Source organism: Bidens hawaiensis, unplaced genomic scaffold, assembly GCF_021521415.1.
Source record: "Bidens hawaiensis isolate Kalapana, Puna unplaced genomic scaffold, B.hawaiensis_p1.1 tig00065073_1, whole genome shotgun sequence".
Classification (NCBI taxonomy): Eukaryota; Viridiplantae; Streptophyta; class Magnoliopsida; order Asterales; family Asteraceae; genus Bidens; species Bidens hawaiensis.
The window spans coordinates 29,425-56,945 of NW_027501615.1; the positions used below are offsets into that span (position 1 = coordinate 29,425).

The 27,521-nt window shown below is 43.1% G+C and overlaps 1 pseudogene; it reads right to left on the reverse strand.

Annotated features, from left to right (window-relative positions):
• Nucleotides 1–4,239: 4,239 nt before the first annotated feature.
• LOC143604411 (beta-fructofuranosidase, insoluble isoenzyme CWINV3-like) lies at nt 4,240–26,778 on the reverse strand (annotated as a pseudogene).
• Between the last annotated feature and the right edge of the window lie 743 nt (nt 26,779–27,521).

The following is a 27,521-nucleotide window of genomic DNA, read 5'->3' on the forward strand; positions in this document are numbered from 1 at the left end:
AGAACAAGGTTGAAAATGAAAGTGGGATTAAGTGTTTACGATCCGATAGGGGAGGAGAGTACTTGTCGAATGAGTTTGTTGAATTTTGTAAACAAAACGGTATTAAGAGGCAGTTAACAACCCGGTTCACACCGCAACAAAATGGTGTAGCCGAGCGCAAGAATCGAACCGTAATTGGAATGATTCTTTCTCTTCTTGCCTCAAAGAACATGCCTAAAGTGTTCCGGGCAGAGGCGGCTGTTTGGTGTTTTTATGTGTTGAATAGGATCCCGTGTAAGGCTCACTCTACAATGACACCCGAAGAAGCATGGAGTGGATCAAAACCAACAGTTGATCATTTCAGGGTTTGGGGCTCTTTATCTCATGTTCATGTTCCAAAAGAGAAAAGGAAGAAGCTCGATGATCGAAGTCAAGTTTGTGTGTTGACCGGTGTAAGCGAGGAATCCAAAGCATATCGGTTGATTGATCCACAAACCATGAAGGTAATTATTAGTAGAGATGTAGTTTTTGAAGAAGACAAATCATGGGATTGGTGTTCGGTTAAAGGTAAAGAAAAGGAGGATGAACCGTTAACATGGGGAAACTATAATGAAGAGGAAGGAGATGAAACACAAGTGAATGATGATGAAGGCAATGTAACAGAAGATGAAGCCGTTAGTAATGATAACCGGGTTGCTGACCCGGGCCCTAGTACTGCAAGAACTAGGGAGGGTCGTGTGAGAAGAGCTCCTACTTATTTACAAGACTATGTTACTGGAGATGACTTGCAAATCGATGCTGAAGATGAGTTAAATTCTGTTGTGCAAGATCAAGATCCAATTCGTTTTGAAGACGCGGTAAAAGATGAAAAGTGGAGGAAGGCTATGGACATGGAAATGGAGTCCATAGAGAAAAATGGAACGTGGAGCTTGGTGGAACTGCCAACAGAAGTGAAATGTATAGGGGTAAAGTGGTTGTTCAAAACGAAATTGAATGAAAAAGGAGAGGTGAAGAAGTATAAAGCGCGGCTTGTCGCTCGAGGATACGAGCAGCAATATGGGGTTGATTATTCCGAAGTTTATGCACCGGTCGCCCGAATGGATACCATAAGGATGATGATAGCCATCGTAGCTCAACGTGGTTGGGATGTTCACCAATTGGACGTGAAATCTGCGTTTTTGCATGGTGTGTTGCAAGAGGAAGTATACGTTCAGCAGCCACAAGGATATGTGGTTAAGCATAATGAACACAAGGTGTATAAACTCAATAAAGCCCTTTATGGGATGAAGCAAGCTCCCCGAGCTTGGTTTAGTCGTATCGAAAGTTATTTCTTGAATGAAGGGTTCAAGAAAAGCAAGTTTGAGCACACCTTATTTAGGGCATGTTTGGCTAAGCTTATGGAGAGCTCCTTATGACTTATGAAGGGGTAAAAAGACAAAAATGCCTCTCCATAAGTCACTATATTTTACAAATATAGTGACTTATGAAGGGGCATTTTTGTCTTTTTACCCCTCCATAAGTCATAAGAAGCTCTCCATAAGCTTAGCCAAACATGCCCTTACTAAAGAAGGTCAGAATGGTAAGAGGCTCCTTGTAAACATTTATGTTGACGACTTGATTTTCACGGGTAATGACGAGGGGTTGTTAAAGAAATTTAAAGAGTCTATGAAGAGTGAATTCGAGATGACGGATCTGGGAAAGATGAGATACTTTCTTGGAATTGAGGTGGTGCAAACGCGAGCTGGTATTCACTTGTCACAACGAAAGTATACCATGGAGATTTTGTCTCGATTTGACATGCTTGATTGTAATGCCGTGTCAAACCCAATGGTTCCAGGAACTAAGCTAAAGAAAGATGAAGGAGAGCAGGTGGAAAACACTACTTTTAAACAAATGGTGGGTTGTTTAATGTATCTCACGAACACAAGGCCCGATATTCAGTTTGTGGTTAGTCTCATAAGCAGGTTCATGTCGTGTCCCACTGCAAATCACCATGCTGCTGCAAAGAAGGTGTTACGGTATTTAAAGGGAACTTTGAATTACGGGTTGTGGTACAAAAGAGGAGGAAAAGGTGAATTGAGGGTCTATACCGACAGCGACTTTGCCGGAGATTATGATGACCGGAAAAGTACTTCGGGATATGTCTTATTGTGGGATGATGCTGCTGTGAGTTGGGCCTCCAAGAAACAAAGTGTCGTGGCATTATCATCGACCGAAGCGGAATATGTTGCAACGGCGGCGTGTGCATGTCAAGTCGTTTGGGCTCAAGGGGTATTAAAAGATCTTGGTGTTGAGATGAGTAATGCATCTATAATTAACTGTGACAATACCTCCGCGATAAAGTTATCCATGAATCCGGTGTTTCATGGTAGATGCAAGCATATTGGTGTTCGCTTTCATTTCCTTCGAGAATTGGTGAATGATGGAAGTATAGTTTTGAAGTATTGTGGAACTCGCGATCAAATTGCTGATATTCTAACTAAACCTGTTCATCGTGAGTGCTTTATCAAGTTAAGGAATCTGATGGGTGTAATCTCTTATGACATCAAACATGACATGGTTAAGTTTGAGGGAGGGTTTGAAGGACTAAGTTTGTGAGTTGCATGGTGTGCATGTGACTATTGGATCAGTTTGGAGTTTTGCTAATAAGGTGGAAGTGAGTTGTCACGTGGGTTGATCAAGTCTACCAAGTCTTTGTTTTTAGTTATTTTTTGTTTACGTTAGCTTTTCCTTTTTACTAGCAAGTTGGTTATTTTCCTATGTGTATTTAAAGACTTATGCATCTTAATGAATTTTTAAGTTTTTCGTTCTCTCTCATTACCTTACAATACATTTTGGTACCCTATGCGGCGGCGATGATGGCGGAGATTAGCAACTTTTGGTCTCTCCTCCGATTAGTTTATTACGACTGTTCCAATTTGAAACCCTAGGCTGTGCTTTGGTTACGACTGTTGTCGGGTATTGAAAGTAAGCAAGCTACAAATTAAATCCCTTAATGTTTGGTATTTTATTATAAATAATGGTAACTCATTTCTTTTATTGTGATTTTTGCGTATACAGAGGACTAGGGTTTGTTCTTCCCGTACATATGCTTTGGCTACCAGCTTAATCTATCTAGATCAATTACCAACAACTACACTTTCTCATTACCCGTGATTATATTCTAAATCATGGATCAAAGACTATACATCGACAAGAAACCAGTAAAATCATGGCTTTGAATGTGGTTTGTATTATTAAACTTTGGATATTTGCTTATTTTTCTAATTTGATTCTTGAGTTTTCCCTTTAAAACGAAGAAAGTGATTCTTAAGAATCAAGATTTAAGCCGGTGAATGCCCCGTTATATGTTTCAGGCAAAGGGAATCAATTGCCATCATTGTCTTGGCCGACCAGATCTCATGTCTCCAAATTTATTAGTCGACAAAAAATGGACAACGATGATAAGTGAACAAAATCGAGAAGTTTAGTCCTGTTACTTTGTCATTAGCTTCGGCTATGGTTTCACAACCCCCCCCCCCCCTCCACAACGTGGGGGTCGAAATACTAGTTGGTTTAAAAATACTAGTTATTAGTTGTACTATTGGTTTAAAAGATTGTACCGTTGTTTTGTGCGCCACTAACCACTCTTGCTTTCTTTCCCTTCACAAAGAAATCGAGAGTTCTGTTCAATGTTGGTTAGACGTTGGAGCATGGGAACATGCTCTAGTTTCAACTGCTCGAATGAGATGTTTTGTTAATAAGGTAGATCGTTATTTTGGTAATAATAATTGCCGTTCACACAATTGCCGGAAATAAAAAACTCAAGGGTGGATCCATGATTGAAATCTCTGGAATCACAGCTTCTCAGGTGACTAAATCTAATGTTTTATTAGTTAACCCATATCAATAATATAGATCTAAGGGGATTGATTCAGTTAATTGACTTCAAAGATCAAACAAATATGTTTTACAAATCAAACATAAATAATTAAATATAGGTATAGTTACTTATTATATTATCACTAGATTATGGTGTATCTTTTACCGTTTATTAAACAGACCAAAAGGTTACTTTCTCTAATCAGAATCAGCAGTAGCTGAGAAATAGTTATTTGACCTTAATAGTCAACGGGTCACCAAAATATCAAATGACAGATAATTTACCTCTTGTTGTAGGCTGATGTAAAAATCACATTTAGCTTGTCAAATCTCAAAAAAGCTGAGGTTTTAAGTGCTGAAGTAGTTGATCCCCAAGATCTTTGTACCCAAAAGACCACATCAATGAGTGGCAATTTCGGACCTTTCGGTTTGCTGACTTTGGCTTCCAGAAACCTGACCGAATGCACAGCGGTCTTCTTTTGCGTTTTTAGAACTGCTAAAAGTTTCCGAGTGCTCATGTATTTTGTCCAAAACTATTAATTCTTATAAATAACAAGTGATATATTCAAATGCGACTACATAAATTATAAATCACTTGAAAGTTACTTGGTGATGATTTTTTGTTAATACTTCTTAAAACACGTCTTCGTTAAGACCCGAGGTTGACAGATTGATCTATGGAGATTTTCTTGCGCTAGATCCTCGAAACAAGAAGATTTCCTTGAAAATCTTGGTATTTTGTAACCAGTTTTAAATATATTTTGTATGATTATATTTATGCATATCTAAAGGCGCGTTTTTATCATTTTGTTTTATTTGCAGATAGATCTCTCCATTATAGAAAGTTTTGGTGTAATTGGAATAGCCTGCATTATAGCAAGAGTTCATCCAAAATTGGCAATTGTAGAAGAAGCACATCTTTATGCATTCAACAATGGTACTCGGATGTGCTTCTTCTCCAATTGCCAATTTTGGATAAACTCTTGCTGTAATGCATGCTGATCCATTTGCCCCAAAACTTTCTATAATGGAATGATCTATCTGCAAATCAAACAAATATAAAAACTCTCCTTTAGATATACATAAATATAATCATACAAAATATATTTAAAACTGGTTACAAAATACCAAAGTTTTCAAAGAAATCTTCTTGTTTCGAGGATCAAATGCAAGAAAAGCTCCACAGATCAATTTGTCAACCTCGGGTCTTAACGAAGACCTGTTTTAAGAAGAAGTATTAACAAAAAATCATCACCAAGTAGCTTTCTAGTGATTTATAATTTATGTAGTCACATTTGAATATATCACTTGTTATTTATAAGAATTAATAGTTTTGGACAAAACCCGCTTGGGTCAACACACATGAGCACTCGGAAACTTTTAGCAGTTCTAAAAACGCGAAAGAAGACCGCTGTGTATTCGGTCGGGTCCCTGGAAGCAAAAACCAGCAAACCGAAAGGTCCGAAATTGCCACTCATTGATGTGTTCTTTTGGGTACAAAGATCCCGGGGATCAACTACTTCGGCGCTTAACACCTCAGCTTTTTTTGAGATTTGACAAGCTAAATGTGATTTCTACATCAGACTACAACAAGAGGTAAATTATCTGTCATTTGATATTTTGGTGACCCGCTGACTATTAAGGTCAAATAACTATTTCTCAGCTACTGCTGATCTGATTAAAGCAAATAACCTTTTGGTCTGTTTAATAAACGGTAAAAGATACACCATAATCTAGTGATAATACCTATATTTAATTATTAATGTTTGATTTGTAAAACATTTTTGTTTGACCTTTGAAATCAATTAACTGAATCAATCCCCTTAGATCTATATTAATGATACGGGTTAACTAATAAAAGATAAGATTTAGTCACCTGAGAAGCTGTGATTCCAGAGATTTCAATCATGGATCCAGTTTTTTATTGCTGAACTGCACTTTTTTGGTCGGTAGTTTTTTAATCTCCTTGACGGGCCACTGCACCAGCTGATCTCCTGGGAATCGTTGAAAACGCGATATTAATTACATATATAGTGTGTTTATAATTTCACATGTAAACATGATAAAATTCAAGTCTAAATTACCTGAAGGCCGGACCAACCTTTACCGATAGCATCTGACTCCATATCACCTTCATCGACCCATGACCATAAGACCCTTCTCTTCTTCGCGTCATCATAAAACGACTTGGAGGCATAAAACCGTTCATAGTCATACCGTAACGACCTATCGTCCATAGAGTCAACACCAACATCATACCGGTCGCTTTTGGGGTCATACTTTCCCAGTTCATGAAAACTGGCTTTGAAAACATGCCTTACGTTCTTCCCCTGAACTGATGTATCAAGCCCGTTCGTCCCATTAACAAGATTAGGGTAAAAGTCAGGACATTCCAGCATGTCTGTCTTGGTAGAGAGAAGAAATAGGCTAGGGGACATCACCCAACTCTTAAAATCTTTAGTTTTGTAAAGGATTGCTGACCCTTGCTTACTAATATTAGCACCAAGTCACCAACTACAACCCTCCACTCTCCATCCTCACCCACGGGGACCCGTTGAAGGATCTCTATGCGCCTGGATTAACTCGATCTGGAGGAGTCAGAATTGGGTTAAATGACGATTTAACCCATTCATTTAGTAGCGGGTCTGACTTGTTTCTGGGAACTGCCTAGTTTTGCACTTGATGCGAATTGGCATCAAAAACCGTGTATAGGATCAAAGGTTCACCAGTTCGAAGAATGGTGATGTACCCAGAAAAGCAGCCGTTGATATCGTACGGCTTGTCGGGTATAAGAGCCACATTAAGATGCACCCAGTTAATAAGGTCATAAGATATTGCATGACCCCATGCAATATTACCAAAGAGTGGACCGTTTGGGTTGTATTGAGAATATATGATAGCCTCCCATGTAATGCACTGGTCCTGCAATATAAATAACAAACCAGATGTCACAACTCACAAAAACTTCACAAAACAATAATCTAAATGGTTATTGAAGAAACACTAAGTGACCCGGTACAGATTATAGATAATCTGGGGGTTAAGTAATGTTTCCCACGAGAATGAGGTCCAACAGAGACGGTTGTTCTTCAGGGGACCTGCAAAACAAACACCGTAAGCTCGTCACTGAGAAGGGGGGGTTCCTCCTTGTGACCACCCTCCGGCGTGAGAATCAGACTAGATTGCTCTGAATATAAGTGTATATTAAGAGATTGCTAGATAACTGGATAGCAGATGATCTTACCATTCCAAGATGTTGGAGTATTTATAGCCGAAGGTAGGTTTCCTAGAAGGTACAGCCGGCTGAATAGTATTCCTGTTCTACCAACGGTGGACTATGCACAGGCCATACTGGTTGGTGGGTAGGTTACGGCCAACAGTAACAAAGTCGGCTGCACTATTCCACCAACTGCAGATTATGCACGTCCCACCTACTGTGGATTGTACGCAGGCCATGCTGGTTGGTGAATAGGTTACGGCCAACAGTAACACTATTCCACCAACTGTAGGCTGCGCATGCCCCACAGTAAGGGTTGGTGAGTAGGCAGCGGCTAATAGTGACAAACAGTACTAGAGGGTGCTCCTCCTCGCACTGTTGTCGGTGAGCTGTCACCCTGTGATTGGCTCATGGGCTGTTCTGGTCAGATCGTATGTCCTATCCATACCTTGGTAGGTATAGTACAAAAGATCTTTCAGAATCATACAGACTGGCTCATTTAGGCGGGATTGTTCCCGCCTTGCTCATTCCTTCATGTGACTACTGAAGTATCTAGTGTCTTGTGCGTGTAGCCCTGCTGTCTGCGGGTAGCCTTCCCTGATGGCTTGTATCCGCAACTGCGGGAACAGGCGGGGTACTTCACCATTGGGAGGCTTTCCCTGCGTGTACAGCTTGCGTACTGCGCGTAAGATTCTATGAGCATGGTGGGTCCTGCGGGAGCAGATGGCCTTTGCGCAGACGTCCCTGTTCAAGGTGAGTCTTGCGGGACCAACTGGTCTCTGCTGGGACCTACCTCTTCAAGTCCCCCCAGTCCAATGTTCTTCTCATGAATGTTTAATAAAGTGAGGTGAACTTTTGGACTTTAAGCAAGGGGTTTTGAAAAGGGTTTTTAGTTTTAAGGTTCTCCGTGGGGATTCTTCCCGCGGGTTTCCTAATGTCACTTGCAAAAATTCCCGATTTTTTTGCTTGATCTTTGGGTATGATGCGGGTAGGTATGTAACCTTCTCGCAAGTCAGGAGCGTTGAGTCTCACTTGTGTGGATTCTCCCTGAGGTTTTGGTAGTTTTGAACATAGTGATCAGTTATGTTTAAACCACCAATTCCATCCTGGAGCCTCAAACAGTGTAGTTCTCGACGTTCCCGCTTTGCGGGGGTGTTATTTCCGTTTCCGCAAGCATTGCCCAGAAGATCCTTCTTGGTTTCAATTCCCTGCGGAGCGCTAGGTATGTGAAGGGTTTTGCCTGAACACTGTACCCGCGCTCGTCTTACGGTTACTTTACTTTCAAGGTACCCCTGGCGTCAATTCCCTGCGGGTGCTAGGTATGTGAAGGGTTTTGCCTTAACACTGTATCCGCACCCGTCTTATAGTTACTTTGTTGCCGGGGTATTCTTGGCTTCAATTCCCTGCGGGTGCTAGGTATGTGAAGGGTTTTGCCTTAACACTGTACCCGCACCCGTCTTATAGTAACTTGGTTGCCAAGGTAAGGGGTATTTTCCCGCTTACTTTTGAATCTTTTTGAATTTTGAATTTTGAAATTCGAAAGGTTGGTGAGGATAAGAACAGTCCAAACATCTGAAACGTCGTGCGACAGTTTCTTCTGACTGTGTCAGGACGTGCAGGAAGTTATGGTGACGTGACAGTACATGGTCATTCCAGACGCTTTTTCAGGCGCGTGGGCGTGATTTTTCGGGCGCGTGGCCGCGAAATTAATGGCACGCGTCCTGTCAACAGCTGTTGCCAGCCTGCTCTTTGCCACGTGTCATAGTTTCATTGCACCTTCGATTTCTCTCTCCTTCGCATTAAATTCACCGCATTAATTGCGATCACTATATAAAGGGGAAGAGGGTCATTTGTAATTCACATCTTCACTTCTTCTCTTTCATCTCTTAAGGCGATTTCTGGTGAATACTCTCTTATTCAGTTGAGCATTCCTCCGAAATCGTTTCTTCTTCCTTTGCAATATGTCTTCACATGATGCTGAAGCTGTAGTCGATGATAAGAGTACTGCTGGCGAGTGCCAGTGTGCTCTGCCCGGCGATCAGTACAGGTATATTGTTAGGAAGTTCATGCTCGATCCTCTCGAGCCTGAGTTTCCTGAACCCCATCAGACCGTGTACGATGCCCCCAGTGGCAAGATCGGGGTATATGCTGCATTCTTTGTTTATGGGAACCTTAGGTTCCCATTGACAAAGTTTGTGTACCGTGTCCTGGAGAGGCACGGTGTGCATTTGACCGAGTTGCACCCCATGGCGATCGCCAAGATTCGCCACTTCGAGTGGGTGTGCCGGATTTTGGGCATTGAGCCCTATGTGGACCGCCTGATGACCTTCTATACTTGGAGGTGCATCCAGGGGTGGTACACCCTGACAACCCGGATCAAGGGTTTGAAGATTTGCGCGACCGAGCGCAGTCTCCGATCGTGGAAGCAGGAGTTCTTCTACATTTCTGCCCGCGCCGTCCCCATTGCCATGAAGTTTAAAAATGGCCAAGCAATTCCGAGCCACCAAGCCACCAACTACCAGGAGGCGGAATGGTTTGCGAAGATATCCCGGGTCCAATCTCCGGTTTACCGGTTTGCGGAGTCCGGGATGGTGATGCTGGGGATGAGCCGGGTATGGAAGGAGGCGTCTCAGGTTCCCATCCTTCTCGAATACGGTTTGAACTCTACTCCTTATGGTATGTCTTGTCTTTCTTGCTGATATGAGTTTGTCTTCTAACTGTTTCTTTTCTTTCAGAGGGGAACAATTTGGAGTCGCTCCTGTATCCGCGGGAAGCTGACGGTCCCGTGCGGGTGGGTACTCGTGCTCTTGACGAGAACGAGTTGCCCATCCTGGAGCAAACAGCGGATCGGTTCGTGGAGATCTATCCGCTGGGCCACGAGATCCTGAGCCACCGGCGGCCAGGTAAGGCGTTATTCTCTCCTCCACCCCTCAGTGCTGTACCCGCTGGTGGAATTCCTGACATCCTGTCTTCTTCTGAGGAATCCGCAGATGGTCCTCCGTTAGTGCGGAAGAAGAGGGCTGCCGGCGGGAAAGGGAAGGAGAAGGCGGCCTCCACAGCCGATCCAGTGCTCCTATCTGACACTGAGTCAGATAGTGAAGAGGTGGCGGGGAACCCCGGTGGTGAGAAGACCACTGTTCCGGAGGCTACGACTGTTACCTCCGGAGAACCAATGGCGACGACGGTGACCGGCATCAAGAGACCGGCTCCATCGGATTCGTCCCCGCCCGTCCGTACGTTCAAGCTCAAGAAAACCCGTAAGTACAACTCTTGGCTTTTATCTTCGTAGTTTAATCTTCCAAGTCTTTTAACACTTTTCTTCTTTACGCAGGTGTGGATGTTGGCGCATTCCAGGGTGAGGGGCCGAGTACTACCTCTCCGCCAATGACGGTAGGTTTGGTCAGCCTACCTGAGGCGTCGACCCAGGCGCCTGCGCCTGCTTCCGCTGGTTCAGTTGCTCATTCTGAGCCGACTGTTCCAGCCGAGATGACGTCACCGCCGGCTGTGAGTGCGATTTTTACAGCATCCTTCACAGAGCCGGCGGTTACTTTTGCCGCGGATTCTGCGGCAGCGACCGCGGCGGCAACCACTGCGGCTGCTACCCTGCCCCCGTCATCGGCAACGACGGCCGGTCCTTCAGGTACGCGTGGGGCTTCTCGCATCTTTCCGCCACCTTCCCATCTGCCTGACCTCTTGGACGGATTTCCATTGGGTTCAGGTGATGGGTTCGGCGGCTATCGGCCTGTAATTGACCCTACAGGTGCGTAGGGTTCTTTTGACCCATTTTTCTATATATATTTTATCATCTTTTCTTAACTGCTTTTTGTTTCTTTTGCAGTGTCGGATTCCAATGAAGTGTATGTTCCGCGATGGAACATACGCCGAGGAACAACCCTTCGTACCCCTGTGGAGTGCGTGGAATGGGCTCGCCACGCTGCTCCCCATGGTGCGTTGGGGGAAGCCATGGCTAGCTACCAGGAGGGTAGGCTAACCAACGAGCTTCGGGTTCTCCAAGCCCGGATGCAGCCGCGCGTCGAGCTGCTTTGTCGTGAAAACGACAAGTTGAAAGCAGCTCGCGCCAAAGAAGTATCTCAAGCGCGGGCTCTTCGGGAGGAGAACCAAAAGCTGTCCGCAGCTGCTACGGAGAAGGAGAAGGCCTTCAAGGCCCTCGAGGTTGAGGTTTAAGCGCGACTCGAGGCCCGCTCCAAGGCTGCCCAAGCTGTTAACGAACAGCTTCGGCTAGCTAAGGAGACTGCGAGGAACGCGACCGAGAGGGCCACCAAGGCTGAAGCCGTTGCTGAGCCTTTACGCATGGAGAACGAGGAGCTCAAGGCCAAATTAGAGGCTCTCCAACGTGCTCATGATGCCTTGGCGATGGAAGATGCCAAGAAGCTCCAGGAGATCTTGGACCAGAGGGGCGTGCTTAACCAAACCGAGCGGAAGCTTAAGGGCTTCGAAGAGGCTGCCGCAAAGGAAGTGCTACTTGCCAACCTTAACAAAAGCGAAGCCGAACGCGCCTGCACCCAAGCTCAAGCCGCCCTTAAAGAAGCTCTGGTTGCCAAGGAATGGCTTCTTCGAGAAGCGTTGTCTCAGGTATGTCTATCTTCATGTCTTCACGCTTTTCTTTGTAGATAGGGTGTTGACACTTGTATATTTTCTTATGCAGGTTGTGCATCGGGTCTTTTCAGAGACATCTTACGACGATGCAATGAGCGCAGCCCTCAACGCTTCTCACGAGGATGGGGAACGGGTCGGCTTCCTGCTTGGTCTAGGGTTTGTTGAGAAAGGCGTCCCGCCATCCAACTTCCCTTTGTACAATGTAGATACTGAAGCCATATATGACCAAGCAGTAAATCAATACGCCGCCTTCCCGCATCCGGTGGTGGAGAAGGTGAATGAAATTGCTGCTGCTGATGACGGGCTACTTATCCTTAAGGCTTACCTTGAACAGCCACGCTCTACTGACGGCGCTGGTCCAAGTGGAAGTGGCCCTGAAGCCTGATCCTGAAGATCCCTTCCCGCTGCTAGGATAGATTTAGTTTGTACAGATTTACTTTCTTGTAGGCGGGTAGTTACCCGGCCATTCTTGTAACGAATATTTATGAAATGTAAATCTTTGCGCGGCTAAGACCGCTTGATTCATTGGATTCCTTGCTTTATAAACGTTATATGACTTACATACTTAAGTTTAAATTAGCAATTTTCCAAGTGTTTAGAATAAGTTAACCTTTGAACGTGGTAGATAGGTGTGAAGTTTTGCTTCCTCTTCCGTGATTGTGCGGGTAGGACCGTCACTTGCACGTAGTAGGATGGCTAACTTACCATCTGACCTGCGTGTAGGTTTACCTTATTTGAGGATAAGTTAACCTTTGAACGTGGTAGATAATAGGTGTGAAGTTTTGCTTCCTCTTTCGTGATTGTGCGGGTATGACCGTCACTTGCACTTAGTAGGATGGCTAAACTTTACCCATATCTGACCTGCGTGTAGGTTTTCCTCATCTTTTTTTTTTTTTTTTTTTTTTTTTTTTTTTTTTTAGGATAACCTTTGAACGTGGTAGATGATAGGTTGAAGTTTTGTTTCCTTGTTCGTGATTGTGCGGGTAAGACCGTCACTTGCACTTACAAGGATGGCTAAACTTTACTTACATCTGTCCTGCGTGTAGGTTTCCCTTATTTTTAACGTTGTGTTTATGCGGGTTTTGCCGCCTTCCACACGTAACGACTTACTTCTTCCCGTTTATGCGGTAAATACCGACCAGTGGGAAGTTCATAAGTATAAAGATAAACACATTATGAAAGGAGAATCATTTCCATTAGAAGTGGCTCTAGGCCTTTTCTTTACAAGTTTTGGAATTGATCTACATATAACATTTGCGTAATTGAGCTCCATTCCATGTTCTTGGGATGGGAGTGCAATCGAGCCTTTCGAGCCGGTATGCGCCCTTTCCCAGGACTTCTTTGATAATGTATGGCCCTTCCCAAACCGGGGCCAGCTTTCCCGGGCGCTCTTGGTTTGAAGCCTCGTTGTTACGCAGTATGTAGTCTCCTATCTTGAAGTTGCAGAGTTTTACCCGCGTGTTGTAGTACTTTTGCATTTGTCGTTTGTAGTTCTCTTCACGCACTGCGGCTAAGTCTCTGCGTTCCTAGGTTAGCATGAGATCCAACCGTCTTTCCGCATCATTGTCTTCTGGCTGAATCAAGACCCTTGGCGAGGGTAGACCAATTTCGACCGGGACCATGGCTTCAGTGCCATAAGTGAGGCTGAACGGGGTTTCTCCCGTACTGGCCTTCTTCAGCGTTCTGTTTGCCCAAAGGACGTGCGGAAGCTCATCCACCCAGCCGGATCTGTGTTCCGATAGTCTCTTCTTGATGCCTTCGACGATGCTCTTATTTGCTCTTTCCACCTCACCATTACCTTGCGGGTGTGCCACTGAGGTAAAGGTGTGGGTGATTTGAAGTTCTTTTAGCCACTGTTGTAGCTTCTTGTCAGCAAAGTTGGTGCCGTTATCGCTCACCAAATTCTGTGGAAGTCCAAAACGACAAATAATAAATTCCCAAATAAATTTTTTGATATGTTTCGCGGTTGTTTGGGCTAAAGGTTTTGCTTCTATCCACTTGGTGAAGTAGTCGATGGCTACCACTAGGAACTGAACATTTCCTGCTGCTGTAGGAAATGGGCCTGTCACATCGATGGCCCACTTCTGAAATGGCCATGAAGAAGTGACTGGAACAAGTTCATTCTTCGGGCGGTGTGTGTTGGGTGCGTAAAGCTGGCAAGACCTGCATTTTCTGATGTATGCCAGTGCATCCGTATGCATCCCCGGCCAAAAGTATCCCGCGTTGTTTAGCTTGGCTACAACAGCGCGAGGACCTGCGTGTACTCCACAGATGCCTTCGTGTACTTCCCTTAGGAGGTAGTCAGCATCTTGGTTGTCCACGCATCTCAAGAGTGGGCCAAGAAAGTTACGTCTGTAAAGGATGTCATTGACGAGCTGATAATTCAGTGCTTTACAGCGTAGTTTTCTTGCCTGTGTTTTTGACTCTGGTAGTGTTCCTGCTGCAAGGTAATTTATTATTGGTGTCATCCACGTTTCTGTACCGGTTTGGATGACACAAATTTCCTTGTGCGGGACTGATGGTGCTTCGAGGAGTTCAATGCGGATGTCCTTTCCCAAGTGGGTGAAGGCTAGTGATGCAAGCTTGCTTAACGCATCCGCAGATTTGTTTTCGCAGCGCTTGACGTGTATGACTTTACAATCACTAAAATCACGCATAAGGGTTTTTGCCTGGGCGAGGTACAGGGCCATTGTGTCGTTCACAGCCGTGTACGTCCCATTTATTTGGTTGGCCACCAGCATGGAATCCACGTGGGCTTCCAAGTTTTTCACTCCCATCTTACGCGCAATTCTCAAACCGGCCAAGAATGCTTCATATTCGGCTTCGTTATTCGTACTTGGAAAATCCAACCGAATAGCGTAAGTATATTCTTGGCCTGCTGGGTTGGTTAATTTTAACCCTGCGCCTGAACCCTCGTTACTGGCTGCTCCATCAGTGTAGAGTCGCCAGACATCATTGATGTCTTGTGCTGGGGAGGGTTGAGCCTCCTCCTGGCACTCTTTCTCCCGTGAAGCGGGGACTTCTGCAATAAAATCGGCCAGGACCTGGCCCTTTATGGCTGGTCTTGGCTTGTACTTAATTGCATATTCTCCCAATTCAATTGCCCATTTGGCTAGACGTCCCGATAATTCGGGTTTGCCTAGAACGTTTGAGAGTTTGAAGTTGGTGAGAATGGTGATTGGGTGGCCCTGGAAATATCGTCTTAACCTGCGTGAAGCGTGTATATGTGCTAAGACCAATTTTTCGAGGGTAGAGTACCGGGTTTCTACGTCTGTTAGTACACGGCTAACATAATAGATTGGCATCTGGATGCCTTTTCGTTCTATTAGCAGGACTGCCCCGGTTGCTCTATCTGTTGCGGAAAGGTATAGGATTAACTCCTCTCCCGCTTGTGGTGCTGTAAGTGTTGGGAGTTCGATCAGGCGTGACCGAATCTCCTGAAAAGCTGCTTCCGCTTCTGGTGTCCAGCGGAAGTGCGTTTTCTTTAAGCAGTTTCTCAATGTTGACACGAAAGGAAACGACTTATCCGCATGGTTTGCCAAAAAGCGATTAAGTGCGACTAGTCGTCCATTCAGTGTCTGAGCCTGTTTAATGGTGGTAGGTGATTCCATTTTAATAATGGCTTCGACCTTTTCAGGGTTCGCTCTGAAGCCATCTTTAGTAACAATGACTCCCAAGAACTTCCCTTCTTCCATCCCAAATGAACACTTGCTCGGGTTAAGCTTCATGTTTATCTTTCTGAGCGTGTTGAAAGTTTCTTCAATGTCTTTCAACATCGCTTCTGGCTCGGGGCTTTTGATGACCAAATCATCCATATAGACTTCCAAGTTTCTCCCAATTTGGGCATGAAACTCTTTGTCCATCAGTCGTTGGTACGTGGACCCTGCATTCTTAAGCCCGAATGGCATCATTTTATAACAAAATGTACCATCGGGCGTCCGAAATGCGGTTTTGTCCTGGTCATCTACGGCCATGTGGATTTGATGGTACCTCTTATACGCATCCAAGAGGCATTTAAGGCGAAATGGTACCAACGAATCCACCTTAAGATCAATTTCTGGTAACGGATAACAATCTTTGGGGCATGCTTTGTTCAAATCTTTGAAATCTATGCACATGCGCCATTGTTTGTCATTCTTCGGTACCATTACGGGATTTGCAACCCATGTTTGATATCTGCTAACGCGTACGATGCCTGCGTCGAGGAGTTCCTTGACTTGGGTTCTACACGCGTTAGTTTGTTCAGGCCCCATTACTCTGCGCTTTTGTACGACTGGCGTAACAGCCGGATCGCACTTGAGCTTATGCTCCGCCTTACTTCGGGGTACACTAGTCATGTCAGCTGGTGCCCACGCAAAGATGTCAGCGTTTTTCTGCAGTAAGCGCTTGAGTAGGGTGCGGGTGGGATCAACAATTGTTGGTCCAATGGTAACGGCCTGGTCGGGGTATTTGCCATTGAAGGCCCATTTTTCCGGTTCGGTGATGGTTGGTTTAGCCTTTTTCGGTTTGGGTTTAGATGAGACAGATGCGATGCATACCTGGGGAATGCCAGTGATCATCGCTACACCCTCAGCTGTTGGCCATCCCATCATGCCGTGGACTGAAGATACCACGGCATTGAATCTTGCCATTCCGTCTCTTCCGAATAGGATGTCATACGTGTGGTGTGGCTTTTTCATCACGACAAAATCCACGTCTTCTGTGCGTGAATGATTCCCATCAGTAAGAGTAACGGGGAAAGATAGGATACCCAGGGGGGTTTCTGTACTGCCGTCAAACCCTTCCATTGAAGCGTAGACCGTTTCCAAGCGTTCTTTGTCTTCATCATCCAGCTTATCAAAGAACTGCCTGTACATCACTGTCGACGAAGCGCCGTTGTCAGCAAGAGTGCGGGAAGTGATGTAATGCCCCAGCTGGCTTCTGATGACGATGGGGCCTTCTTTATTGGGGCCTCCTGGCACTCGCGGGAAGCGCACCTCAGCTTCCTTCCACGCGCATGGTTCTGTCACTCGTCTTTTTCTTCCTCTGACCTTGCCATGAACCATGTTGATGCTGATGTCGACGGGCTTTCGTCCGTTACCTCTGTACCGGTTGTCATTCCTTCCTCCCTTCCTGATTGATGCCACGAGATGTGCAAGTCTTCCATCCTTGACAAATGTCTCAATAATATCCTTCAAGGATGTGCACTCTTCAGTACCATGACCCTTTGTCCCGTGGAAATCACAGGATTTGCTTTGATCCGCATTAGGTTTCTGCCGGATCAATGGGGCTTTTGGCCATGGCAATTTTTCCGTGGCAAATATCTCCGTGACGCTCTTCGTGAGTGGCGTCCACCGGTGTTTTCGGTTTGAAGGGTGTGTGTTGTCCCTTCCGCCAACAAGAGGGCGAGAGCTGGATGAGGTGTCAAAGTTTACCCTTGACTGCCAAATACCTAGCCTCCTCTTTTTGTTCTGCCGGGCGATCCGGACATTGTTTTCTCTTGTCCTCTGCGTGTAGAGGTGTGTACTCTGGGGAAGATCCCTTCCCAGTTGCTTTTCCGTCTCGGCAAAGCGCTTTGCCGCCGTCATGATGGCATCCCATGTTGATGGCATGCCATCCTTACCCGTCAATGTACGGATAAGTTCTGGGTATTCGGCGCCTTGGATGAAGGCGGCGCGAACCAGATCCTCACTTATGTTGCCGAGACTTAGCTTTTTGGAGTTGAAACGAGTGATGAAGTCTAGTAAAGATTCATCCTCCTCTCTCACGCAGTTGAGGATCGTCCACTGCTCTTCAGTGTACTTCCTCTGTTGGCTGAAGTGTTGGCTGAACTTGTTCTGAAAGTCCGCCCAGTCATATATGTGGTGGATCGGTAAACGATCGAACCATGCCCTGGCCGCTCTGACCAGAGTCATCTGGAACATGTAGCACCACGTGGGTTCCGTCCAGTTGCTGACGGTAGCCCCCGCAATGAACCTGTTCAAATGGTCGTCTGGGTCGGATAGACCATCATAAGTGCCAATGTTGGACATCTGTTTGGCACTTCTCGGGGCGATTGCTTCCGCAATGTCCCTTGCGAATTTTGACTTTCCTGCATTTGTAGCAGTTGGTCTAAAGGTTTTGGAGAAGTCACGCGGGTTTCTCTCCGCGATTGGTTTAAAAGCTTCCCCAAAATTCCTTTTTGGTTGGACGTCCGTTTCCTTACGCTTCCCTTTCGCCTTATGGCGAGGGTTTGCGTCGGTATCGGACTCCAACTCGTCGTCTGAGTACTCGCAGTCACTGCCCATATTGAGGTGTTGGCGAGTACTGCCGAATTCGTCAGCCTGTTGAGCTGAACGCAAGCGTTCATCCAATTCGGCTTGGAATTCTCTTTGCCGTGCTTCGGCCCACGCCTTCACTTGATCTAGTGTTTGGCGAGGGACCCTCGTTCGTTTTTCCAGCTGGGTATCGGTGAACCCCAGTGGAATATTTACTGCACTTGCCCCGGCTTGGGTAGTCGGGGTAGTGTTCGTAAGGATTTTATAACCGCCGGTGTTCCCCCCAGTTGCTAGGGTTGTTACCGGGGTATCTTGGTCGGTTACAGGCCTTTGGACCGGAGTAACGTTAACCATTTCTTCAGAAATTGTGAAAAAACTAAAATAGTTCTAGCTTTTATGCACGGATGGCGCCAATGAAGAAACACTAAGTGACCCGGTACAGATTATAGATAATCTGGGGGTTAAGTAATGTTTCCCACGAGAATGAGGTCCAACAGAGACGGTTGTTCTTCAGGGGACCTGCAAAACAAACACCGTAAGCTCGTCACTGAGAAGGGGGGGTTCCTCCTTGTGACCACCCTCCGGCGTGAGAATCAGACTAGATTGCTCTGAATATAAGTGTATATTAAGAGATTGCTAGATAACTGGATAGCAGATGATCTTACCATTCCAAGATGTTGGAGTATTTATAGCCGAATGTAGGTTTCCTAGAAGGTACAGCCGGCTGAATAGTATTCCTGTTCTACCAACAGTGGACTATGCACAGGCCATACTGGTTGGTGGGTAGGTTACGGCCAACAGTAACAAAGTCGGCTGCACTATTCCACCAACTGCAGATTATGCACGTCCCACCTACTGTGGATTGTACGCAGGCCATGCTGGTTGGTGAATAGGTTACGGCCAACAGTAACACTATTCCACCAACTGTAGGCTGCGCATGCCCCACAGTAAGGGTTGGTGAGTAGGCAGCGGCTAATAGTGACAAACAGTACTAGAGGGTGCTCCTCCTCGCACTGTTGTCGGTGAGCTGTCACCCTGTGATTGGCTCATGGGCTGTTCTGGTCAGATCGTCTGTCCTATCCATACCTTGGTAGGTATAGTACAAAAGATCTTTCAGAATCATACAGACTGGCTCATTTAGGCGGGATTGTTCCCGCCTTGCTCATTCCTTCATGTGACTACTGAAGTATCTAGTGTCTTGTGCATGTAGCCCTGCTGTCTGCGGGTAGCCTTCCCTGATGGCTTGTATCCGCAACTGCGGGAACAGGCGGGGTACTTCACCATTGGGAGGCTTTCCCTGCGTGTACAGCTTGCGTACTGCGCGTAAGATTCTATGAGCATGGTGGGTCCTGCGGGAGCAGATGGCCTTTGCGCAGACGTCCCTGTTCAAGGTGAGTCTTGCGGGACCAACTGGTCTCTGCTGGGACCTACCTCTTCAGTTATTTTGACTAACAGGTTTAACAAACTAGCCTTTGACGTTTTTATTTTACAAAAGTTTTATCTGAATTTTCTTTGTTTTAGTTTATAAATTGTTTCAGCCAACCATAAGCTTCCACGTGCATCACGATACAACAGATCCAATGTGATGCATTACATTCTCGTGAAGATCACGATTTGACTTGAGACTGTAACTTGATGTGGCCATGTGAGGCCACACGCAACAACATTAATTTCTTGCACCAATTTAAAAGGGTGGTGAAAATTATGGAGCAAAAGACTCGATCTGATGCGTCATAACGAAACTTTTAGCGCCAAAATCGAAACATGTTACACCAAGAGACACTTGTCAATTGGGATGAGATTTTTCCTGAAACCGTACCGGTACCGTACCGACCGATCGTAAGCTGTACCAGTATCGGCATTCCTTTTTCTTAAATTTGGTATCGGTACCGGTACTTTGCGGTAAAAATCGGTATTGGTACCAAATTTATATAGAATAAATCTAGATATTTTTTAGGGGATCCTTTTTCAACTTTTGAAAATATCATTATTATTTTATGCGAATTTTAAGCAATCTATTTTTCATCCACCAAAGAACAATCTAAATTTGGTATGAAACTATGAATTACTTAACACCATTATTTACTTACGAGTCACGAGTCGTAATTTTTTAATGTGTCATTCAAACTTAATATTGCGTCTTCATGACCATTGATACAAAATATTGCTTTCGTGCAGACCAAGAAACAAGGTTATGGTGTTGTAAGTATTTTATAATAAAAACCTTGTCACTTTGTGATTTCCATTTTATCACAGCAGGTGTAAAAAGTTGAGTGTATTAATGATAATCAATGATATATAACAATTTGAAGTTACTTTCAACATTGAATCAACTAAAAACCTTTTTTTTGTGTAGGTACAAAAAATAAAAAAACTACTTTGGATTAGTTAAATGCTAAAAAAAGTAAAAAAATGCTAAAGTGGTATCTAAGCGGTAAATTACCGAAATACCGGTACCAATACCGATAGCGTACCGGTACCGAACCGATGTATGCGGTACGGTATTCAGTTCCTATTTTTCTTCAAATGCGGTATGGGTATTTTCAATATCGTTACCAGTACCAATCTCATCCCTACTTGCCAAGTTTATGGTTGGCAAGTTAGGTCCTTGGAATATTTCTCAATATACACTTTAAGCCTAAAACTTATGGTTGCTGTAAGTATAAGTTCAAAATATTTAGCTTTTTATTTTATATAAAGATTCGGTCCCTCTCGTGTGTTAAAGAAGTATCATTTTGATTTACTTACGTTAATTTCATGACCCAAAAACATGTGGTATTGTGTTAAATGAGCCATGATTGACACGACACATTTAAAAAGACCAATAAAGTTGAACACGCCATGTTCAATCTAAAAGTAGTATTTTCTTTAAAATCAAAACAAACATGTTTTTTAAACGGGTCCGGTTATATAACATGGCATGTTTAACACAATTAAGTATAGCCTGCTTGGTGAGATGTATAACATACCACGACATGTTTAAAACAATTAATATATAAGCAGTTCAATAACATGAATAATATTGTTGGAAAAATGGTCGGTTCGGGTCAAGTCAACACGGGCCGACCCAATTTTGACCCGGTAAGAGTTACACCGAGAATAACGAACCCCAAGCCTACTTAAGTTGTTAACTGGCCTAGACATGAATAATTAAGACTGTTTAGGGGGTGTTTGTTTTTTCTTCAAACATCTTCAAGGGAGCTAATGTCTGCACGCGCGCAGACATTACCCTTGAAGACTGTTTGTTTTTTTTCTTAAAACAGATCTTAAGTTATCTTCTTTCATCTTAAAAGAAAAGCAAAGAAATCTTGCTTAAAACATCTTCGCAAAAAAATCATACTCTTATCCCTTTGAAGCCACCCTCTCATCCACTCCTCCCACCACCGTCCGCCACCACCACCCACCGTACGCCACCACCACCATCCCCCACTGCCACCGTCCACCACCATCCACCGCCACTACCCACCGTCCGCCGCCACTACCAGCATCCACCACCACTACCCATCGTCCGCCACCACCACCACCACCACCATCCATCACAGCCACCACCAATCACCACCGTCCACCACCCACCACAACCGTTCATCACCACCACCACCCACTGTCGGACGCCATCACCGTCAACTACCACCGTCCACCACCCACCAAAACCGTCCATTACCACCACCCACTGTCCACCACCACCATCCATCGCCACTACCCACCGTCCGCCGCCACAATTTTATTATTATATTTTCTATGTAACTTGAATAAATGACTTCTATCTTGTGAGATAAGTTTGACAGTTATGCAGACAGTATCAGCTTATAAAAACAAACAGTCTTATATTTTCAGCTTGCAGATCTTCAGACCACATCTTCAGTTGCAGACATGAAAACAGATGAAATCAGCTTGCAGACAGTTTATGTCTGCAAAAACAAACAGCACCTTAGTGGACTAGGCTTTAAGTTGGTGATTGGACCAAAAGCCCAATGGGTTTGAGATTGGGTTTAACCCTAATATAATAATATATAAACAAATCATTGTTTATTATTATATTAATCAATTATTAACAAAACCCTAGCCCCTTACACCTGCTGCCGCCGCCGGCCGTATTTCCGGTCATCGGAAAACCGCCGCCACCTCCGCCAGCCTCCACATCTCGCCAGAACACCACCATTGTCACTGTTACTGTCCGTGTTGTTGTTCCCGGCCGCCGTCACTGCTCCATTTGCCACTGTAGCTGATGTGGGCTGCTGCCAATCCTTGTCGTGACCTACCGCCGCTGTCGGAGCTGCTGCGCCGCCGCCACTCGCCGCGCCGCCGTCCTTCGCTGCCGTACAAATTACCGGATTGTTCGTGACAACCTCTAGCAACGTTCGTTAGATCTCGGTGTCTCACCCGGTTTCGATAACCGAGGTATAAAACATCTATATTTAAATCTATGGTTGTGATTTATTATCGTGCTCGTATATGTTGTAACCGGATCCGAGTTCGGGTTTCCGGTTCGTTTTAATCAGTTATTTTCCGTTGCGTTTTTGGTTCGTTTTATATATTAATATGATTAATATTTATTTAAACGGATCTCATACTTAAAACGGGTTAAAATTGTTTGACCGTTTGTTCCGAACCACCGCTGAAACCCAACAGTGGTATCAGAGCCGCGGTTACAACGTACGAGTCGATCCCGGTTCGTTTAAACCGGATCTACATCTCAAACTTTAAATCGTTTAAAGTTTATAGATCTAGAATTGTTTTCGGGTAATTTTAGAATTGGTCATAGTTTTGTTTATTTTATTTGACCAAGTCAAAACGACCCGAAATTTATTTATTTAGAATATGTAAATCCGGCCCCGACCTATGTTTGTTTGTTTGGGTTTGATTGTTGAGCTTGTTATTTGGCCATATGGATGGTTCAAAATTGTAAACGGTTATTGTTTTATTTTTCGGTTTTCTTTAAGCCATATTGGATGGTTCAAATTTGTAATAGGGCAAATTGTTGCTAGTTTATAAATTTGTAATAAAGAAGACGCGATGATAACCGAGGATGAGCTCAAGGATTTCTTAGAGTTTGTGGGAGTTCGGACAAGATGACAGGATGCACGAAGAAGTCCATCCTTGTGGTTCCTTGACCCGATCGGTCTCCCTAATTGGCTCTAGTGAGACCGATCACCTTTTGGCCATAAGGATTTACGTATTATTATTTGCTATTTTGGTTGCTTGGATTGTTTATAATAGAATTATAGTATCACCAACTTAATACCAAATAAATTTGGAAAATAAACATTTTTTATTAACCAATTATGTTTTGTAAATTAAAAGCGTTTTGTTTTCCAAAACTAATAACTTAATAGTTTTCTATTAACTTAAAATTGGTTAGCCGTATCGCGACAAACTTAGTTTTTAATAGGTTATTTAAAACTAAGTGTCCTGAGAGATGAAATGGTTCATAATTTTTGTCCCGATAATAAACACAGTAAAATTTGGTTTTTACTCTATTTGGTAATTATAAAATTAATCTCAATTTAAAACCAATAGTTTATGCCAATCCTACTACAAGTCACACTTGAGGCATACTGCAAAATTTCAAGTGTTTGGAGCTAAAGCACCGCACTTGTTTTCTACCATATCCCATCAAGGTGAAGCGTTTCGTTGACACATCCGGCCCTTTCACACGTCACTGTACTAGGACAACTATTACTTTACTTTTCTGTTACGTGCTAAAGCTGTCTGGAGACTTAAAGTGGGCTAAGATGAGGCTAAACGTATCTATACAGACAATCGTTATCTCTACAGGCCTCATAACCGAGAGTTGTGCTCTATTCACAATTGACAATCGTTGTCAGTCTGCCTAACCATTTATTAATATTGTGTGCTACAACTGCCTTTAATAACTAAAGGCCAGATTCTCATGCTCCTATTTTATTAATGTTATTGGGTCATTAATAATAGGGCTAAAACATCGAAAATACTAATTAAATTTACTTTTGCTTTTTAATCAGATATCATCAAACGAAAACTCACCCTACGCCCTTAAGTCTATCCTTGAGAAGGATAAACTAAACGGCATCAACTTCATCGAATGGCACCACAACTTAAGACTAGTTCTTACAATGGCAAAGCGCCTGTATGTTCTCGATGGACCTGTTCCAAACGAGCCTGAAAACAACACAACCGATGCTCGAAAAGTTCTTGACAAGCATAGGGATGACTCGGCTGAGGTCTCTGTATTATGCTAGCCACCATGAATTCTGAGCTTGCTAAAGGCTTGGAAGACTTTGGAGCCTATGAGATGTTGGAGCAACTCAAGGGCATGTTCCAGAAACAAGCCTGTCAGGAACGGTTCGACACCATGAAACAGTTCATTAGCTGCAAGATGGCAGAGGGTCTCCCGTCAGTGCGCATGTCCTAAAGATGAAGGGGCACATCGATCAGCTTAAGAAACTTGATTATCCCCTGCCTGATGAGATGACAGCGGATTTCATCCTCAACTCTCTCCCCAGCTCTTACGACCAGTTCGTAATGAATTTCAATATGAACGGCTGGGTAAAGACGGTGCCGGAGCTGCACACCATGCTCAAAACGGCTGAGATGAACATTCCTTCTAGGACTAATCAAGTTCTGATGATCCGATCTGCTGGTGTAAAGAAGCCTAAACCCAAGAATCATGGTTATAAGGGAAAAGGCAAGAAGAAAGTTACCGTTGTTGCCAAATCTGCCGCCAACACTAACAAGAAAGTTGCAAATGCACCATTGCCGCCTCCTTAGGAGCGTCAATGCTACAAGTGCAACAAGATGGGGCACTGGATGCGTAACTGCCCCGAGCATCTAGCTGATCTAGCAAAGAGGAAGGCCAATGGTGAAGGTTCTTCTCGAGATATTTCCATATACGTTATTGAACTTTTCTTTGTCTCTAGCAACACATGGGTATTTGATATCGAATGTGGTTTCCACATTGCTAATGTCTTGCAGGAGCCTGAGAAGTGAAAGAAAATGAATAAAGGCGGCTTGGAACTCATCGTTGGAGATGGGAAGAGAGTACCAGTTCTGGCAACTAGAGGTGTACAAATCGGGTTTTTTAAATACCCGGGTTCGGGTATGGAACCGGGTTCGGGTATGACCGGGCATTGGAAAATCGGGTATTGGTAATAACCGGGTCGGGTATAAAACCGGGTATTCTAAAACCGGGTATTTGAATACCCTATTTTCGGGTATTGAAATACCCCTATTTTCGGGTTTTTTCGTGATTTTTACCGGGTACTTTTCGGGAATAGATTGAATTTTTTAAAAGTTTGCACTTTTTAGGGGTATTTTTAAGGTATTTTACGGGTATACATCGGGTATTTGAAATACCTGGTTTCAGGGTATTGGAAAAACCCGGTTCCGGGTATGGGACCGCCACTCTCCGCGCCGCCGTACAAGTTGCCGGATTGTTCGTGTCAACCTCTAGCAACGTTCGTTAGATCTCGGTGTCTCACCCGGTTTCGATAACCGAGGTATAAAACATCTATCTTTAAATCTATGGCTGTGATTTATTATCGTGCTCGTATACGTTGTAACCGGATCCGAGTTCGGGTTTCCGGTTCGTTTTATTCATTTATTTTCCCCTGCGTTTTTGGTTCGTTTTATATATTAATATGATTAATATTTATTTAAACAGGTCTAATACTTAAAACGAGTTAAAATTGTTTTGACCGTTTGTTCCAAACTACCGTTAAAACCCAACAAATATGACATGTTTAACATAATTATTGGATGATTTACGGGACATGAAATAGGAAAACATAATTAAAATGATAGAAATAAAAGTTAGTAAAGATTACTATCCATATTTTGATTATAATGCATTCAATTATAATATACATAATATATCGTAAAAATATGTCGTTTTTATCAACAGCTTACAAACATTGTGTGCAGACCTATTAACCTATGTAACGTGATAAGTTGAATGTGTTGTGTGTTGTAAACGGATTAAGTGGGTTGAACACTTTCAGACGCATGTTTAATCACGTCATTAACTAACTTGTTGACTCTTTTGTTACTCGACTCATAAACAATTTATTTAATTATAATAGGTACAAGAAGTAAAAAAAAAGTAATAGATGAAAGATTTTGATAGACAAAGTAATAGACAATTAATTTACCCTTATACGGCATTTTGTACTCGGTTTTGACTTTTTCTGTTTGGACTCTTTTCTCATTAACTTACTTGTTAGACTCTTTTGTTACTCAACTCATAATCAATTTATTTAATTATAAAAGGTAGAAGAAGTGAAAAAGAGTAAAAAATAAAGGACAAAGTAATAGATGAAAGATACTTTCAAACATTTAAAAACTATTTAGTTATAAAATTTCAGTTTCCAATGAATACACTTCATTAGTTACCGATCTTAAAACAGCAAAATTGTTCAACAGAACAATTTTTGCAACAACTGTGAACGGTCAATTTCATCGATTCCGGATCTATACCATGGTACCGGTGATCCGGAACGAAGATGGCATTTTGGTGAGTGATTTAAAAAAAAATAAATTTTATGGGTTATTAACAAAGGGCAAATTGCCATTCCAGTTGAAGTGAAGAATATTATTATTTACCATCCGGATCTGCACCATCAGCCACCATCCATATGAATACGTTGCATGTAGTGAAAAGAATATCATGTAACAAAACAAAAGAAAACACATTAATCCACACTATAACAAACATATAACAACATGTACAAAACATATTTTCAAACTGTACCGTTCATCCAGTTCCTTAACGGCTGGAAGTGATATCCTGTCCGGTAAGGCTGACTCGACCACAATGCCGCAACCTCAACTCCATTAGAGATCAGAAAATAACACAAAGAGAACAACAACACACCAAAAGCATAAATCTTCATTTTCAGAGTAACAAGCGTGTATTGAACATGGAGTTACTAAAAATGGACATAAGGAAGACGATGGGTTAAGTAATAATGTGTTAGAAACTTCTACTACTCAACAAATTAGTCTTTCTTGTGAAACAATAATTATTATAATTTTAATCTAGTTTTAAATTTTTTTAATAATTAATATGCATTGTCCAATTGTTTGGCTCGGGTATACTAGCATGTACACGTTCGAAACTCTATTGATTCAGTTTTTTTTTCAAATAAATCCACTATCATTTTTTTTTCTTTCATTGTAAGTTTAACTAATTACTTTAAAAATAATCTAGATTATTAACTTTATTATTCTTACTTATATAATATAATAATATGTATGTTAACTTTTACACACAATCTATTATATGCCCCCTATAGCGAAAATTTATACAATTGTGTCAAAAGCCACCTCATAAAGTGCAAGTTTTGGTCACGTGAGAATCTAGTAGATCTAAAAGTACAAAAAGAACTTGTTTTTTGGCGTCACGTGATTGAACAAATGTGAAAATGACCCTTTTAGGATTTTATACCCACATATTTTATTTAAAGTTAAAAAGACATGATAGTTTTTATTTTTCTGAATTATAACCCATAAAAAATATGGACAAAAACCATTTTTATATCCAAATTCTCTTGTGATTTGAACAGATTTTATTTACACAAAGAAAACAACAACAACACACAAAAAGCATAAATCTTCATTTTCGGATACAATAGTTG